Below are 17,184 nucleotides of genomic sequence, written 5' to 3'. Positions count from 1 at the left end.
TTTGGCGTTAAACGATTCATAATGAATTGGTAGACCTTGCTGAACATAAATGTCAATACTTTTTGACATACTCAACTGTCAAACCATAGATAACAACAATCGAAACTCTTCAAGCTGCTAAAAAACATGTGTTAGAATCCAATCGCTGAAATATTATTACAACTTCAAATTTTAAGCTACTAGAGATGATAAATTGCCAAACCTCACTGAACAGAAATATCGACACAGTTTGACTATCTCAACTGTCAAACCATAGACAACAACTGCTGTCCAGATCAATATTTACTGTGAGAAGAACTCAACAACTTGCCGGCAAGCAATCTGCAAGGGTAACATACTTCAGCTACTTTTAAAGTATAATCTCCTATGGCATCATCTTCTGGGGTGATAGTCCACATGTTGTGGAGATATTCATTAAGCAAAAACAGGCCATTAGAGCATTGTGCGGTGCAGGACGTTTGGATAGCTGCATAGGTTTGTTCGTTACTAGGGAGTCTTTACTAACGTTAACATCTCTCCTGATCCTGGCCTGTGTACTCTTTGTTCATAATAACCTAGATACCTTTCAGAAGAACAACTTTCATCATGACTACTCTACCATACACGCTAACAACCTTGCCCTTCAACATCATAGGGTAGGATCTTCTCAGCTGACCATCAATCATACAGCCCTGAAGGTTCATAATAAGTCACCCCGAGGTTTCAGGCAACTAACAAGAAGAACCCTGAGAAGCCATTTGAAGAAGTATCTACTGGCGAAGGCCTATTACTCCATGAATGAATATTTTATAGATCTGCGATTTATCTGTTTTTTGTTTGCTATTTATGTTATTGATGTTTCTGCCAGTGCCATTTTTTTTTATTGTTTCTACCTCAGATGTTGACTCCCCATGTACTTTTGATGGGTTAAAATAATCTTCCATGTGTTTATTAGGAGGATGAATAAATAAATAAATAAAAAACCATCGAATCTTCTCATGCAGCTCAAAACACCCGTTACAGCGTTACGTTATCATAATACATCATAATGTATGTCAACTCAATAATGCGATTCCAAATAATTGTAAATACCGCGAGTGAAAAGCAACAGAACAATTATTTACATATCATTCTTCGAATAACTTTTCCGCCGCTTATTTTCCCTTTCGATTCCTCGCTTTTCCAATCATCGTACGGCCGGCTGGCTTTCTCGTCCAGATTCCTCGGATTTCTGGAAATCACGGAGTGAAACCCAGACGGACGGGCGTCGCCGAATGTTTTGGCGATCGTCGGATAAAGGACGTTACACCCGGTGTCGCAGGTGCGTCGTCGATAGATTGCCCAATTAACTCGACTCGGCCGTGTTCGCGAAGGTCGCCCGGAGAATTTATACGGATATTATTTATGTACCTGCGGAATGCAGCGGCCGCACTGTTAGCGCACGCCGCGCGGAAAATTGGAGAATGTGGAAAAGTCGAGTCGTTGTTGCTTTGTTGCTTGATTTTCGCTCGGATGACGACAGACTATGCTGACTATCCTGGGCTTAGATGAGAAGGAGGTGTATATGTCGGACTGTATGTAACGCCTCGACGATTCTTTAGTGTTGTTGATGACTTTTGAGTGTAATAGACCAATTGAAAAGTCCCCGGTCTGATGCACAGATGGCGGTGCTAGTATTAAATTCATATGATATTTAGTTAGTACCAACCTTCAAAAGATGCGTGTCAAAATTTGACAGAAGTCCGACCATTAGTTTGTCAGTTATTGCGTTGTGAGTGTAGCTACTTTTGTAATTTGGAAAAATATAGATGAAAAAGAATTCGTGTGCTGATAAAATATTGCTTTTTGAATGGGAAAAATACAGTTGAAGCAAAATCTTTGCTTGAGGAAGTGTTTCCGGGGTCTGCACCAGGAAAATCAACCATCATTAATTGGTATGCTAAGTTTAAACGTGGTGGAATGAGCACTGAAGACGGCGAACGTAGTGGACGCCCAAAAAAAGCTGTCACCTACGAAAAGAATCAAAAACAGTTCATAAAATAATTTAGAATGACCGTGAAGTGAAGTTGAACGAGATAGCAGACATTGTGAAGATGTCATCTGAGCGTGTACTTCATATCATTCACGAATATTTGTACATGAGAAAGTTGTGTGCGAGCTCACAATCGATCAAAAGCAACAACGTGCTAATGATTCTGAGAAGTGTTTAAAGATGTTTAAGTGCAATACCTGAATTTTTGCATCGATATGTAACAATGGATGAAACATGGCTCCATCATTTCACTCCGAAGTCCAACCGAGAGTCAGCTGAGTGGACTGCACAGGATGAACCAAATCCAAATCGAGGAAAAACACAACAGTCAGCTGGTAAGGTTATGGTATCAGTATTCTGGGATGCGCAAGGTATAATATTCACTGGTTACCTTCAAATGGGTCAGACCATCAACAGCCATATTTATATAGCGTTATTGGATCGTTTGAAGTATGAAATCGTTAAAAAACACCCCATTTGAAGAAAAAAAGGTGCTGTTTCATCAAGACAATGCGCCGTGTCATAAATCAATTAACACAATGGCAAAATTGCATAAATTTAGCTTTAAATTCGCCAGATCTGACTCCCAGGGGACTTTTTCTTCTTCTCAAACCTCGAAAGAATGCTCGCTGGAAATAAATTTAGCGCCAATGAAGAAGCAATCGCCGAAACTGAGGCCTATTTTGAAGGGAAAGAAAAATCACACTACAAAAATGGTATCGAAAAGTTGGATAATGCGATTATAGCGATCTAACAATTTTTTCGATACCATTTTTGTAGTAAGATATTATATTTTGTTCTCGAAGACAAAACGAATATCCCGATTTTAATTTTCAGAATTTTTTAATAATGAATTGTTGAGAAGATAAAGCTGTATGTAATCCGCCCCTAAATATGTCGAATAGGGGAGAAAATTACATAATACAGAGGCAGGCGTAACGGGGTAGCGTCCCTATTGTATTTGGGGATCTCATTAGCGTATTCCCTGTAGAACGCACTAGAAATTGGGGGAGCTGAGAAACAGAGATGATCTACGACAGCCCCAACGCAAGCTTAACGAAATTCCTATATCCTATGTAGATGTGATTGAAATTTATTGAGATCTGTCACTCCAATTTTCTATTGAGGGGCCAGGGGCAGTTTTCCTTTCATAACAACCATAGAGTAATAAACATAGATAGAGGGAGTATACGCAATTTTTACATGTCGCCAACATGGTTAGATTACGTTGTCGGATTGTGATATATTTTCAAATCCACAATTTTACTATTTCGTTATGAATCTATATTATATTGAATGAAATATATTTATTTGAGTGATTCCCGATTAAATATGCAAATTTGAATATTTATAATCCGATATTTTTCCTGATTGTCGAATTTCTAATAAGCAGAATATTTAATATTTTCTGTATCCTCCTGCTGAAATCCAAGGTTTGGCAACTTTTGCTCTCCTAGTGTCATCGGTTGTTTCACGTCTTTTGGCGCGCTTGAAGTTTGTTTTCTGAGTTTCTGATGTATTTAGGTGTTTATTTCAATATATTTTGAATTAATATAAAACTTTGATTCACTATGCGACATAAGAACTGCATTCTTTGTGGAGGAACTCGCGAATTGAGTGAAAGATCGTATCACTGATGTTTCCATTTCCGCGCGCTTCGTATCAAATTTGATAGTTTTGGGGACAAAATTTGCTTAGTGAAAAAGACATTATGCTTCCTCTACCTATTTTTATTACTCTGAAAAAATAACCCTGTTTGACAACCCTGTCATGAATTATTGCCTTGCTGTTTAAGATATATCATGCTCCTATTAAAGGAATTGATGGAATATTTTCAACTATTCATTATTCGAAAATGGTTGAATTTCTCCCAAGAAGTGAAAAAACTCATTGCGAAACATTGTATTTTTCATTATTGATTACCAATTCAAAATAATAAAAACCAGTCTATATAGTTTATACCAAAATTAGAGGTGTGGAAGCTAGAATTTGTATACTGACCAGAGGTTTTGGAATGCGATAATGATGAACCTTGAAAGTTTCACAAAATATTGTGAAACCGAAATCAATGGTCTTCATCTACTTAGTTACTAGTTAGTTGAAGGAGATTTGTAGAGTTGATAATAAATAGCAGGATATTTCACGTTTCACAATTTTGTGAATATCTTTAAATGATGAAGAATCCTTGTTATGAATATGCATAAATTCCAACACTCTGATTCATCAAATTTTTTGTTGGAATTAATTTCTTTAAAAATAGCTTTATATTGTTGAGATGATGTTTTTGAGATGTTTTTGATCTGTTTCCTTTTTCGTGAGCTGCTGGTTGTACTTTCGTTTATTTTTGTGTATATGCGTATAACGTTTCTGTTGCTATTGTATTAGTCACTCTTCTGGACAATCTAGTGGGCGTAAAAAAATTTATTCTCGTATCAGCTTCGAAGTATTCATTTCTGCTTCTTTAGAAATTGCGAAATCGCGCTTTTTATCGGTTATTGTTTCTGGTGTACCAAACTGAGACATACTACCGTATTTCAACTTCAGGTTAAGGGCCCATGAGACCTCATACAACATAAACTCTAAAATTTTGTTCGCCAGAATACCAAGCCTGACTTGGGGGCACAAACTCTGAAAGTTAATATGTCATAATCCTCAAATGACGACAAATAAGCGGCTTAGTGTCCATTCATACGCGAACACTTGCAAGACGATAGGCCCATTAAAAACGACAAGTTTCACCGTTAAATTGATACCTCGAACGCCCGATTGGGGTTACCAGAAGTCAGAGCTTCCAAATCCAAATCCGATCATCTCGGTTAATGGACAGTTTAACGTTTCGTTTCAAGGATAGAAGAGGACATATGACACCGGTTGAAACAGTATCTTCCGAGACCATGTACATGTGACATAAGCGAGGGCAGAGATACGTGAGCTATTGTTCATTTTCCATTGTGGAATCCGCAAGAATTCCACCATTCCGCTGGTAGGTAGTCTCCTATTGCGTGAAATCCTGATGTGAGTCACCTCGACGGATAAGAATGCAGAAATCTGTTGGTATCTGTCTGCTCGTCAATCGGATCTGTGGCTTTGGAAGGCTTCGCAGTAACAGAAATGGATCTTACTGTAGTCCCGAAGAAGTATAAAATGCAATCAAAGAAAATTTTAGGTAAGGCCACTACAACAATAATATACACACCTCGTCAAAAGTCTTGGCCTCCCAACTTGTTGAATGTAACATGACAATTTTTTGTGAGTGGAATGTTCACTATCTCATCACTTAAAAGTAAACAACAAACCAGCAAAAAATGCTGACCAGTATCATACAGAAACGGTTGCATTTATCAAATTTAAGGGTAAGAAGGCCCTTAAGAGTACCTCGGCATCACCTGGACATAGTCTCCGTCGGCAATGGACAGAACACCACCAAGACGCAACGTACTTTTTTCGGAGTCACGATTCGGTTTATAAAGTGATAGTCGACGAGAAAGAGTTTTGAAAGGTCCAGTCAGATTAGAGCAACTCAATTTCGCCCGGGAAGTTGTGTCCTTTCAAGGCGGATCAATAATGTGCTGGGTCGCCGTACTCCTCTTATTTTTGTTAACTGATAACAGATACAGGGAAAGACTAGAGCACTCATGTTCATTAACCTATTCATGGGCTCAAGAGTGTCTTGAAACGAACCTCAAACATGCTCATATTTATATCACTACGTAAAGCCAGACTACGTTGAGGTCCCAGCATAGCCAAGGGTCTATGCTGACATGGAGGTGTAATACCTCAGAGCGTCTAGTCAGAGGCAATAAAGAAACTCTACTATGTGTACTAGGGATTTGTGGTATTGAAGGATATGAAAGAGCAATATGAATTTGCGAAAAGAGCATCAAGGTTAACACCTGTTGGTCCTGAACCCTTCTGTTGGCAATAACAGGCAGCGGTCCAGCGATGGGAGTTGGACAATAGAAAAACCCTCTGGAAGAACACACCTGGTAGAAATTTGTGGTGCTTTCACCGACCTATACCAGAAAACTTTTGAAGCTGTCACGAGCTGAGCTTCGGGTAATGGAGGTACTGCTGACAGAACACTGTCGGTGAAAATATCTTTTGTTCCGCATTGGTAAGTCAGCAGGTAAGATTTGCAGGCACTATAAAACAGAGGTAGAAAACGCTGAGCACATGGTGTGCTAATGTCCGGGATTCACTGGCTAAAGAATGCCTCAAATAGGAAAGTCCTGGATACTTACGCGGTAACACCCAAGACTCCAAAGGATGTCTTTGGTTTGGTTAACAGTATCGACTATCTCCTTGGTTTGTAAATAAACATTTCCCAACGACTGGAGTCCATCACTTAACATTCAAAACGGTATCTCAAAATCCCGAAGACCTTCACAAGTGTCTATCTACTCAATAATTTCGCACTCAATATAAACCCAATTTAACGTATTAGTTACCTCAACATCGAGGCGGAAACTCTTAATAAAACAAATTACTGTTGCGCAACTTTCGAAACCTTCAAATTAGCTGTAAAAAATCTCATACCGAGACAGAGACAATAGTTCTTCTCGACTGAGAAAGATCGTTAAACGGAATACCCCCTATGTGGCATTGACTCCTCTAAATCACTGTTCGGGGAGATACGCAAATAACTATAATCACCGAAACGAGATAGCGATCGTAAAATGGTAGAAGAAGAACCTTGTTTCTACATTGTGTGCGTAATTGAGCTAAGATTCAGACGCCGTGCGTTTCGAACAATCGATCCTAATTGAGATAATTAGCCTATGGTGGAAAATTACCAGAACAGGCTTCCTTCTCTTCGTTTATTTTGGTTATTTTCGATAGCCTCCAACTTCTTCATTGAAAGTTTGAGGGCGATCGAAAATGTCTTCCAAACCGGAAATACGGATCATACTTTGTGCGTTAATTCTGATTTGCCATTTTACCTGATTTCAATGAAGGCTTCAATTTTCAACGACCTAGTTGAACAGAAAAATTTAAGACTTTGTTAAAATTCAACTATACATTAGATTCGTTGCTGTTCTCTACAATAGAAGATCTTTTACCATTGCATCGTGGGCATATCGGGCTGATTAAAATACTTTATTTTTAAAAGGGTCAATCATAATGTTATAGTCATTTCAGTTCATTTTTGCAAGAGTTTGCAAATGTTCCACATTGTCTTCACCGTCGCTTCTTTATATTCGGTCACGTCTTGCTTTCTTATATTGACAGCTCAATCTTTTAGTATCAACATCAATTCTTCTAAGCTCCTATGTTCATTCAATTGAAATTTCCGTTTGCAGTAAAAATCCATAAATATTCCCTGAATATATTTATGACTGTATGTTGTATTTCTGGGAATATTTCTCTGCTTATCGCATTTATACTTTGTTATACATTGAACATACGCATTGCCAAAATGTGACGTTTTGAAATTTATCTGGAACGAACTTGTCAAGCTCAGTCGTGTTATCATAGTGATGAGCGATATTTCACTAACTGCGATTCAATCACTGATATCTCCAAATCACAGGTATTCACAGTTCCTCGCCTATAACGTACAGCGTGATCGTGATCACAGTTTGCAGATGTGATATCATATCCTAGTCGGTTAACTCTAGTACGCGAGACGTACGATCTAATGAGGGCGATTTTTCTGTATCACCGTAAGAATAATATGTGTGATTCGAGAATTGTCGCCTTATTGCATAGTCAGTAACGATCTAGCCTCAATACGCGTTTGGTATTAGATATTTCCCTTACTGAGCACTGTGATTAGTGAATTAGTTGTGATTCGTGATATTGTGATTGATAATATAAAAGACTAGTGACCATATACTCAGTTCTTCATTAAGATTGAGCGTTTTCGGAAATATGAATGGGCGCAAAACTAGCGAACTTCGGACTTTCTCTATACAGGTCAATGGAAATTATGCGATCTGTAATTTATGCAAAATTAAATTCTGCTTCCTATTTATCATTAGGGTATTTGTTCTACAACTTTCAAACTTTTTATTCATATGTTCATCATTGATACAAATATAAAAAAATAAAAAATTTCCTCGATTTTTCATCAATTCCCAAAATCAAAATCTCAGGTAGGTGTATCAAAAGTCATTTTGAAACCGTGATCACATCGCGGTTTAAAATCACTGCTATTGAAAAATCGCAGTCACGATTCACAACGTGATTTTCAAATCACGATATCGCTCATCACTAATAGTGATTGGTAACAATTGCACTGAATGCAATTATCAGTGTAATGTTGACATGATTGGGTGAAATTGTTTCATACGACACAAAATGACTAAATTTGATTGGTTGTTAGAACTGTCAAAAAAATTTTCACTGCATTTTTTTTTTTTTCGAAATTCTCCTCCAATTTTCAGTGGTTCCGGTTAGTCCAGTTTCAATACCCGATCAAGCCGAATGTTCGCATACACCGAACACGACATCCAGTCATTACCGTATCCTACTGACGCATCAAAATCCCCCATCATATACCTTTCCCAACAGTGGATCACCCACATCATCTACATCTAGTCGCCGTCCCCGATAGGAAACAAAAGAATTAATGCGGCTGTCCCTACAAAGTGGGCCGCGTGCGTTTGACGTGTGTCATTGGTCGTCAGCGCACATTGTCTCCATGCCACAGAGTGAAAATAGTTTTTTATACGTCGGTAGCGAGCGAAAAAACGGTCGGTTTCCGCAGAGAAGGAAAGCGGTCTAGATCAGTGGCGGATCCATAGAATAAATATACAATAATATATCGATCCTTCAGTCGATAACTTTTCTCTACTCAATATTAGAGGGTGTTTTTTTTAGAGCTATAGAACTTTGAATTGCAATAAAACAACGATGGATTATTCGATTGACATGAATTTTATTTATCCGCAAGATAATCTTGTGGCATTACATTTCAAATATGATTTCTGGCATATCACCGCCACGGCTGGCTCGGATGCAGTCCAATCTGGACGTCCACTTTTCGATGACTTTTTCCAACATTTGTGGCCGTATATCGGCAATAACACGGCGAATGTTGTCTTCCAAATGGTCAAGGGTTTGTGGCTTATCCGCATATAGACCAATGACTTTACATAGCCCCACAGAAAGTAGTCTAGCGGTGTTAAATCACAAGATCTTGGAGGCCAATTCACAGGTCCAAAACGTGAAATTAGGCGGTCACCAAACGTGTCTTTCAATAAATCGATTGTGGCACGAGCTGTGTGACATGTTGCGCCGTCTTGTTGGAACCACAGCTCCTGGACATCATGGTTGTTCAATTCAGGAATGAAAAAGTTAGTAATCATGGCTCTATACCGATCACCATTGACTGTAACCTTCTGGTCATCATCGTTTTCGAAGAAGTACGGACCAATGATTCCACCAGCCCATGAAGCGCACCAAACAGTCAGTTTTTCTGGATGTAATGGTGTTTCGACATACACTTGAGGATTAGCTTCACTCCAAAATGCGACAGTTTTGTTTGTTGACGTAGCCATTCAACCAGAAGTGTGCTTCATCGCTAAACAAAATAAAATGGACGTAGTGCGCGATACGTATTCCGCACAGAACCATTATTTTCGAAATAAAATTCGGCGACAAAATTTTCTCACTGAAAATGACATACGCTATCTCTACCTATGTTTATTACTCTGAGGGAGACACTGAGTTTTTATCGACCTGATATGTCGAAATGTATCCGCCACTGGCCTAGATGAAAGCGACGCGGTTTAGGGTTCACGGTATTTCGCAACGATGGGAACGTCGATGCGATGACATGCCCGACCTAATATCGTCCCGTGTACCGTGAAATTAGCTGCGGAACGCTAATTCTGGGAAAATGTCTCGAATAGTGCGTTTTCACTTTTATTGCGTTTCGGTGGGTGGACGTTGTTTGTTTTGATGACGGAGATGACAGAGTAATCAACCGTGAATTATTGCTGTTTGTTAAATTGCTGTGTCGTACTTTCTTATTCATTACTGGAACGATGTGGGTTTTTGCATTCTAGATTTACTGCAAATAGAAGGTTTTTAACGTATCGTTAGACAAGTTCCTTTTTTGTCCATCGCTCATGTTTTGACAAATAACAATAAGAAAGCGAAACTGATGATGAAACTTTTAGTGAAGGTTGTTTTTTTGAGAAGCTTGAAAACTTTAAATACCTAATACATAAAGACAGAAATATTGTTGGAACAATTTTTTTCATTACTGTGATCTGGTAGGTATGTCTGCCGTGGCTACGAGTTATAAATGTTATTCGATCAGTCCAAATTTTTACTACTTTTTCCAATAAATCTGGGCGAATGGCGTCAATGGTGGCTTCAATTTTGGTATCCAATGCTCCAAGAGTTGCTGGATCGTCGACCAAAACCATAGAGTAATAAACATAGATAGATGAAGTATACGCAATTTTTACATTACCACAACATGGTTAGATTACGTTGTAGGATTGTGATATATTTTCAAATCCACAATTTTACTATATCGTTATGAATGAACACTGCGCAAAAGAATTAACGCACATTATGGAAATCTCAAATTTATTCTACAACTGAAGGTGTTCTCAATGATAATTATTTTTATCAGAATTATGCATGCATATGTTATCCACTTTCAACGTTTTTCTTCAATACAGATGTTTTTTCCCAGCAGGAATAAAAACAGATGAGATTATCAGATTTTGAATGTATTGGCTCTATTCTGAAATCAGTTGTTCTCGATCAATTCTAGTGATCAATAGTTTTTTTTCGTTTGATTTTCTACACTCGATCGCTATGCAACGCGGAACACGCAATTTGACCCAAGAGGAATGTGCCAAAGCGGTAGTTTTGCGAGAAGAAGGGTGGACATACACAAGAATTGCAGAAAGGTTTGGAGTTTCCCATACAAGTGTGTTCAGAATGTTGCAGCGATTCAGGGAGACAGGTATGAATGTCCGAAGACCAGGACAGGGTTGACCACGGGTAACAACTACCATTCAAGAACGTTACTCGAGAGTTTCTTCGTTGAGACAACGGTTTGCAACCGCTCGCCTCCTTCAAAATCAGCTTGAACAAACTCGTGGGGTGCAAATTAGCACTCAGACAATAAGAAATCGCCTCAGAGAATATGATTTAAGGTTCGTGTCGCCGCAAGAGGCCCAGCTCTTACCCCAGCCCATCTAAGGGTGCGTATGGATTTTGCGAGAGAGCATATCCATTGGTTAGAGGCTGATTGGGAAAGGGTGCACTGAGCATATCTTTCATGTGGACGTCTGTATACAAAGGAACGTCGATCACAATGGTAGAGGCAGAATCTAGACTCATCTGTGAAGAGAACTCTTTCCCAATCAGCCTCTTCCCAATGGATATGCTCTCTCGCAAAATCCAAACGCGCCCTTCGATGGGCTGGGGTAAGAGCTGGGCCTCTTGCCGCGACACGAGGCCTTAAATAATATTCTCTGAGGTTTAAAGGGATAACTCTGCGCTGACTTCTGTCGATTCCGTAAACATTTGAATCATTCTCCTATCCCAAAATTCACAAGAGTTATCATCCGATCAAACACTTTTGACTGATGCTGTATATCAACATCGTTTTTCCTCATTCCAAAACTTATTTTTCGATACCTTTTCTTAATTCGTGTTGCACGACGTATCGCCCGACTTACGCAACTTTTCGGTTCAGATCCAAGTTGCCGTTGCACAACGTAGATTCCAAGTGGCCCTCCCGCCGGGCCACAACCACCCGTGACAGCCGGGGGCCCGCCGAGTAGCGGGCCGGGCACGCGAAACAGCCGAATTTCGCAACGATAATGGCGAGATGCTCCCTCCGACAATTAAAATTGAATACGCCTCTCTGGTATTCAGAACAGAACGCTGTTGCCTCCGATTGCCGTTATGCGGCAACAAACGGACACGACAATATAATCAGTTTAAACAATAAAATGTTGTTAGTTCTTACGGTTGCGCTATATTCGCTGTTGATGCGAAATCGGCCGATGAGAACCTGATGGTCGGATAATTATCGAATTTCTTTATAGGGTCAGTCTTCATTTCAATCGAATGGTGATATAATTGTGAGAGGTATGATTGGAATTTTGTCGAATTCAGCTTTAGTTAAAAATGGGCACACAAGTGACACTTATGGAATGCCTCTGCTCACTGCTGCGTTTTTGGATTTGTCAATCAAATATTGATGAATTTTTATGGGATCAGTCTTCATTTCAATTGAATGGTGATCTAATTGTAAGTGGTATGAATGGAATTGTGTCCAATTCAGCTTTAGGTAAAAATGGGCACACAAGTGACACTTATGGAACGCCTGCTGCATTATTGGATGTCACAATCAAACATTGATGAATTTTTTATCGGATCAGTGTTCATTTCAATTGAATGGTGATATAATTGTGTCGAATTCAGCTCTAGGTAAAAATGCAAACGATGAACCGAATCCAAAGCGAGGAAAAACACAACAGTCAGCTGGCAAGGTCATGGCATAAGTATTCTGGGATGCGCAAAGTATAATATTTATTGATTACCTCCAAAAGGGCCAGATCATCAACAACGATTATAATATAGCGTTATTGGATCGTTTAAAAGATTAAATCGTTAAAAAACGGCCCCATTTGAAGAAAAAAGGTTCTATTTCATCAAGACAATGCGCCGTGTCACAAATCAATGAAAACAATGGCAAAATTGCATGAATTTGGCTTCGAATTGTTTCATCATCCACCGTATTCATCAGATCTGGCCCCCAGTGACTTTTTCCTGTTCTCAGACCTCAAAAAAATGCTCGCTGGAAAGAAATTCAGCGCCAATGAAGAAGTAATCGCCGAAACTGAGGCATATTTTGAAGCGAAAGACAAATCGTACTACAAAAATGGTATCGAAAAGTTGGCAGATCGTTATAATCGCTGTATCGCCCTCGATGGCAACTATGTTGAATAATAAAATCGAATTTTCCAAAAAAAAAATGTGTTTTACTATGGTAGACCGGAGTTTTCTCAATTGGCTTGTTACATTATAAAATATTGGGAAATACACAAGATGTACCAAAAAGTATAAATGACAAAACATATGTTTTTTTCTTATGGAATCCCTATATTTATTGAATTGTCAGATTGCATGAAACAAATGAACCCAAATCTGTCCAAAGTTTCACGTACTTAAAACTTCTCGTTTTTGAGATATTCCGATCCTTCATAAATTGAAGGATATGCAAAAAACCAATAATGCGATTGGCTAAGTTTATTCCATGAATGAATAGAATGAGTAAATGACAAACCATGATGTTCAAGTTTTGTGTATAAGTTGTAGGTATAAGAGGAATGAGTACTAATGTTAATAATGAGAGCTTTGTTTTAGTTTATTATTTTTAATAATAAACCTATGGAATCGTTCCTCATCTCCATCATGGAAATATGTGAAATTCTTGATAACTTATTTGTATGTTACGAACACAGTACTCGTAATATTCAAGCACCGACATTTTTGGTCATGCTTCAGGAATCTCATTTCGTCATTTCCACGCTCTTCGCTGGATCTTTTTCGGAGCTGGCATATTTCATGGAAATCTCTCGCCGAATTATCATATAGCTTCTGCGGATTGCTTTGATCTGAAATGCATCAAACCCGTTCGCGGAGAAAGCTGCCGAAAATGTTAATGGGAGTCGCATTTATTCACACCACAAGAATGAAATATTACACATTCACCAGCTTCCTAATATGTATGTATGGATGAGCGGACTTCGATATATTACAAATTTAAATTCGATCTATATTCGATGAGGAAAGTGATAAATCGATTTCTCATTCCTTGGTAGTAGTCTCTATCTTTATGGAGGCATTTAATCATAACGTAGGTAGCTTTATAATTGCCGGTGACCACTTTTAGGATAAGAACATTTTTTTGGTCTCCTATCTCGAAAATTTCGCTGGCAAAATCATTCAAGATCTTCTATAGTGTTGGCAAATCTAACAACATCCTTAGAAGCCTTAGCTGTCACATCGTGGTGTTAACGAACTACCCTACTTGTCCTTTTGCAAGTCAATTTTGGACATTTGCACAGCACGTGCTAGGCTGTTTCATTCATCTGCCAACAGGCCCATTTGACACAAATGGTATCTCTACCGAGAGTGTCCTAACAAACGTCCCACAAAGACTATGAAGCTCAGCTTGTGGCAACTGAAGCTTTTTGGAGTAAGACGGCAAAAACTTCTTTAGAAGAAAGATTTCTTCACTCAAGGTGGCAATTTGCGTTTTTCGTTCATATTCTCACCAAGGTTTCTGACACTTGAAGAATAGGGAATCTTCACACCATTGAGAATGACCTGATGTTGAGGGGCCAATACACTTGCCAGAAAGAAGCACAAACACCCTTCATTGGCCCGGAAGCTTTCTGTGAATAAGGAAAATGTACATACAAGAAATAGTTTCAGGAGAAGGAGGAAGCCAAAGGGGCAACACTCTGGCGGAATCTTCCAGGGTTGGATCATTCCAAAAAGTATCTTTGAAACTTTGACCCTGCGGGATCTTAGCAAGAATATTGTACACCTGATAACTGGATTGCTTACAGGGTATTGCCTCCTTAGGAGACACCTCATGTGGTACCGAAGAAAGCTTAATGAAAGAGATAAGTTCAGTCTAGGTTCCCGGCCACTGGGAGATTAGAGTAAATAAAGTGGCCAACATACTTGCCAAAAAAGGAGCACAAAATCCTTTCATTGGCCCGGAAACTTTCTGTGGTATAGACAAAAGTACCTATTAGAGTTTCAGGAAAAAGAAAAAGACCGAAAAAGAAACACTCTGGTGGGATCTTTCTGGTTTGGAGCATTACAAAAAGTTTCTTCGAAACTTCGACACTGCGAGATCCAAGAATTATCTTAATCTTAGCAAGAATATACACAGGGCATTGTTGCCTTAGGAAACACCTTATGGGAATGGGTCTAGCAAAAAACTACGAGTACAGATTCTGTGGGGAGGAGGAAGAAACTCCCAAACACCTGGTGATAGAAGGCCTCGCCATCGCTAGCCAACGCAAAATCTGCTTGTGGGGATTCACGGCTTGGCTTGATATTCAAGCTAGTTGACTCAAGCTCAAGCAGTTTGAGCTTGACTTGAAATCAACTCAATTCTAATCCAAGTAGTAGTTTCTCAATATCAATTCAAGTATTTAGTTCTTGACTTGACAGTGAAAAACTACTACTTGACTTAAAATTGAGTTGATTTCAAGTCAAGCTCAATCTAATAAATACAAGTGACTGACACTTGGTAATGAATGAAGGAAAAAGGAAAAAAGGACGATTCCCAAGTATATATAAATATCAAAAGATATTACTTATGGGTTAATGTTTCGGCAAAAATGCCATCAACATAACCATTGTCAAACAGAAGATTTCCACGTTATTACGTAGCAATCAAAATCAATAAGGTGCCTGCTATTTCGTTTTTTCGTCATCTTGGGTTGAGTTATGCGGTACTGATGATCCCTAACAAGGGTGAAACCGGTATAACGCTACTCTCCTTCGATGGCGTGCATTCTACTTGGGTTACTTTCGATTTTGATTCCTACGTAATAACGTGGAAATCTTCTGTTTGACAATGGTTATGTGGATGGCATTTTTGCCGAAACATTAACCAGATAAGTAATATCTTTTGATATTCATATACACTTGGAAATCGTCCTTTTTTCCTTTTCCCTTCAAGCTAAAGCTATTTGAGCTTGAGTCAAGTAGCTTGAATATAAAGCCAAGCCTCCAAAGCCTTTAAGCCTCCAGATACTGGAGTTCATTAGAACTCCGGAACTGGAAGGCGCGCTGTAGATCACGCTATGTCAAGAATAGCTCTGATTTGGAAGGCTCAATAAACCATTAGGTCGCAGTGGATCGAAACCCTCTCAATTAAACCTTAAACCATAATCTTCATGACCTGATTTTCGCGCCTATCAGCTGGATTCAAGCTTCTTTTGGTCCCTAGGACGAATTATTGAGTTTATGTGGTATTAATAATGAGACCAATGCATGAAGTGGCAAAAGATATTGTAGAAAGATCATCGTTTGAGAGTTGCATACTCCGGAGAAATCTCCAATGGTCTAGTATGGGTATGGATCATCCCAATGTTCAATGTGGGCGTTTGTCAATAAAAACAATACCTTAAATCCAGACTATCCATTCAGAACAACCGAAATTAATGAATATATTTTCCAGAAGAAGCACTAAAAATTCGAAAAACCAAATATAGTGTTATTGCCTTCTGAATTTACCGAATATACTCTCTCAAGCCGACCCATATTAACCGAGTCCAAGACCAGTTTTTTGCCGACATCGTTTTCGAGGCCAATTGCACGCGCTCTTCCATCTAAGCCGATAATTTAAGGTTCTAACGGTGCCCCGTTGATAATTAACATAGTAAGGAGGCACATAAGAACGATCTACGTCAAGAATTTGCCCCTTTGGGCTTAGCCGTTTGGGAAAAGGAGGCGGCAGACAGAAATATGCTGATTGATGCGCTCTTATAGCGTAGGAACGGTATAATTATCTTGATGGCTTCATTCGTTTATTAATAATAAGCCCATTTTAAGGAGTTCGCCATAAGCGTTATTAGATTCGTGTGATTTCATTTGGATGTTCATATTTTGATTTTAGTTATTTTTAATTTTTTTTTTGTATCTTGATCGAACTTGAAATGGTGATAACCTATTAGTAGTAATATCTCAAGGACATTGATAATAGACTGGATAATTTTATGACAATCGAAAGCTCAGTCTTCAGCTTCGGGATGTTTCCAAGTAACAAACTTAAGAAATTTGTCATAAAATTATGAGGTATTTGTCAATGCCCGAGGGATAATTTTTTGACAAAAAAATGTATGACTTTATTGAATTTTTACTTAACATCAGATCCGTTGCTCATCTACTATAGATGATCTATTACCTTTGCATCGTGGGCATCTCGGGCTGGTTTAAATGCTATATTGTTAAACGGGTCAAAAATAACGTTATAGTCATTATAGTACTTTTTTGCAAGAGTTTGCACAAAACGTTCCACAATGTCTTCGCCGTTGCTTCTATATATTCGGTATCGTCTTCCTTTCTCATATTGACCACTTGATCTTTTAGTATCAACGTCAATTCTTCAAAGACTCAATTCATATTTTCGTTCGCACAAAAAATCCATAAATATTCGCCAAATA

The 17,184-nt window shown here is 38.7% G+C and overlaps 1 protein-coding gene across 4 annotated transcripts in view; it reads right to left on the bottom strand.

Annotated features, from left to right (window-relative positions):
• The window catches only part of LOC123681078 (protein phosphatase Slingshot), a 183,345-nt gene that overhangs the window by 144,495 nt on the left and 21,666 nt on the right, over nt 1–17,184 (bottom strand). The gene's annotated exons all lie outside the window — the stretch shown is intronic.

This window comes from Harmonia axyridis, chromosome 5, assembly GCF_914767665.1.
Source record: "Harmonia axyridis chromosome 5, icHarAxyr1.1, whole genome shotgun sequence".
NCBI classification, from domain to species: domain Eukaryota; kingdom Metazoa; phylum Arthropoda; class Insecta; order Coleoptera; family Coccinellidae; genus Harmonia; species Harmonia axyridis.
This window is presented reverse-complemented; position numbering and strand designations above follow the sequence as displayed.